Source organism: Choloepus didactylus, chromosome 6 (genome assembly GCF_015220235.1).
Source record: "Choloepus didactylus isolate mChoDid1 chromosome 6, mChoDid1.pri, whole genome shotgun sequence".
NCBI lineage: Eukaryota > Metazoa > Chordata > Mammalia > Pilosa > Megalonychidae > Choloepus > Choloepus didactylus.
In genome coordinates, this window is record NC_051312.1 from 82,172,021 (window position 1) to 82,175,527 (window position 3,507).

Below are 3,507 nucleotides of genomic sequence, written 5' to 3' on the forward strand. Positions count from 1 at the left end.
GTTTTAGAGTAGTATGAGTATCAAAGTTGAGACAAAAAAAATCTTCATGAAAAATACAAGTACATGTGTTTCCTCAAAGTTTGAAGATGTCAAGATGATTTAGTGAAAAGAGATTGAGATGAGAGATATGTTTAAGGAGACAGTAGATCCCCTAATGTGCAAGCAGGGGTTGGGCAGAAATTACTTCTTTCAGAAAGATGGTTAATGTTTACTTTAAAGAATTATTTTCAACAATTAGCATTCTTATTCAATGCCAAAACTACCTTCCATATCTCTAAATGTATAATAAAAATATGTTACATGTTGAACCTGAATTGCTGCACTGATGGACCTGCTTCCTATAAAAATATAAGAAAAATCAAAAGCAAGAGTTTAGAGCCAGATGTACAATGACTGCTAGGATAATGTGAGCAGTAGTTGCTGAGATTTTCAGAAATATTGGAAGGGGCATGAAGCACTTTGGAGATTTGTGGAATGGAGTTTGAATTATTTTTTGATATTATGCAAGTGGGTAATACCAATAGGATTGAGGGTACTGGGATAACACAGATATATCTTAACTCAATCTTCCCTAAGCTCCCCATTCTTCTGTTTTTTTCACCAATGCAAACTTAGAAAAAGATACTTCAATCTACTAAGAATTATTACCTCATATGATACATGGTTTATTTATTAATCTACTCAAATGTATGTATGAAATATCAAGTAGTTTCCATATACTACAAAATATGTTTTCAACTATATTAACTCATGGAAAACTTCGCTTACCTGGTTATAAACATTAAGTAGTTAAAAGTGAGAGAGTAAGAGGCTAAGGGGGTTATAGACAATAGGAATAGAGTGAGAATAAACAAAATGCTTTTACTGTAAGTACAGTTTTAGCACAGAATAATGTTATTTAACTTTGGGTGTTTTCACTTGTTTATTTCCTCGTATCCCCAAGACTCATTCCCTTTTTTTCCTTCTGTAGGTACAGAAACCATATATATATATTAGGTTGTCAGAATCATTTACTGGTTTATGCCTGTTGTCCCCTTTTACTCTCAAAAGTGTACTGGTTTGGAATAGAAATTATGTGGAACCTTACGGCTAAGGCAGCAGTTGCAATGTGTTTACTATTTTAATGTTTGCTTTTATGTGCTTTTGCCAAATGTATATTATTGCTTTACACAGCTGTATTTCAACAGAAAAATGGCATTGTGTGGTGTATTTTATATCAGCATTCTGTATTAAGATACATCCATCATGCAATATATATAAGCATTAAAGTGCTTAAATTCTTGCTAATTAGAAAAGGAGCAGCCCTTATTCCTGATTAACAATTACAAACTTTGGCATGGGAAATTAATTACAGACTTAGATATTTTAAAAAATAGGTTTGGATCTCAATCATATCATCTCTGGTTTATATTGCACAATTCCTCTGTGACCCCAGGTTCTAAGAGATTCTGCCAGGTGTCTTTAGAGGTTCTCTTTGCCTGTGGTGTACATACATCTTTCACATATACATATACATGTGTGTTCACACACACACACACACACACACACACACACCATTCATGTATATATATACACTACCACATGCAGCTCTTGTCACTATGGAACTACTTAAAAGACATGGCTTAGGATTGATCTTGTTATATCATCACTGCTGGAAGAAATCTGTCCTTTCTGTCACCCTTGACAGGCATGGAAAATTATACTGTTTAAGGTACTTTGAATTTTCTCAAAAGAACCCTCTTACAGTGGCTGGAATTAAAAAGATAAAACACAATTTGAGATGATAAGTTATTTACTATTAATGAAGTATACTTCTTAATTATAATTGTCAGTAACAAAAATGACAGGATTCCTTATTTTTTTTTTTAATTGATAAAGGAAATCACTCCTGTGGACTGACAGATTGCTCATTTCATTTCTTCTCCTGGAGAAAAAATGTGTTTTTCCTTTATTTATATCATAATATTATAGTATTATAATTGGGTAAGGTCGATTAAGATGTTTGATAATTTGATTCCATCTTAATTTGGAACAAATATATTTTCTACCTGTGTGTTCACTTTTATGTCAGCTGCATCTCTATCATGTTATGGTTTCTCATTTATATTATATTAAAATATTTTAAACATTTTCCACTTAAAATTTAATTTATCTGTTTATCTGAAGTTTTCTGGATTTGCTCTATAAGCCGATAATCAGAAAGTTTTTTTAAATGTTTGATGTTTCTGACTATCAATTATTCTCTTGAACATTTGGTTGCGGTGTTTTCTTTATTGTGCATGAATTTATATATTATGGTTAGATTCAGGAATAACTATTTTGTTTCATGGGTAACTCCGCTAATTTTTGGTCCAGCATTCTATTATTTTCATCATACAAACATTATAATATGCTTTACAATTGAAATGGCAGTTCACTCACATAGTCGGTTTTTTTTTCAAAATGTTTGTAGCTATTTTCCATTTTTCATTTGTATAGATGTATGTTTGATTTACCTTGTCAAGCTATAAATGTTTAATTATGATTAGGAGATGTGCACTTGACCATTTAATCAACTGAAATAAAGAAAAGAATGATGGGTTAGTAGATTTGATAAAGTTGTAGTTCCTTTTCTTTTCCTCCGTGATCTCTGAAGTTGGCAAAAAAATAAACATCAAGAGCTAAGGGGAGGAAATGAGGTGAGATTTTGAGAAGAGTTAAGAATTATTAGTAATTTCATAGGATATGAAACCATGCTAAACAACAAAAAAGTAGTTTTGCTGTGAAAATTGAATTTCACAAATCTAGCAGGTTATGGGTTTTTTCTAACAGGTCATGGAATTTTCCTGCTATAGTATGCAAGTATGTAGGAAGAGTTGGAGAATATGGGGATTTGAATTCACATAAGATTAAGGTTGATGAGGTAAGTGCAGCACACACACACAAGTAAAAAAAATCCTTGGCAAGGTAGTTTAGAATATTGAAAAGAAAAAGATAGATTTTAGTCCGTAAGAACAACCTGCAAGCCGAAATTACATATATTTGAAAAATAAACTCCTCAATTAAAATTTTGATTGTAAGTTTCAAAACTGTTTGATTACAATAAATTATATGTATCGTTCTCTTCTGAATTGGTCTTTCCCCAAGGAAATACAGTCATTTCTCATTGTATTCTCTCATATATACCTTTGTCCATAATTAAAATGCTGAATTATTAGTTTATGGTACAATCATATGATACCCATCATAGAGTACTGAAGTCATATTAATTAGTTGGAACTTTTCCATATTGTCAAAAGTATAAGATTTTAAACAAACACATATATACACACATAAAATATTTGATAGTATAGGAAATAAAATGTTATTGAAATTTACTTAATCTATTTTTCTTCTTAAAGCATTTCCCTACATGCATAAGTCTCCCATTTTCTAAAACTAATTTATTTTAAATTTAAAATCAGAAAAAAATTGCATTTTCAAAGTTTGAGCATAGTTTCTTTACTGATTCCATTTTTGATATTCCTT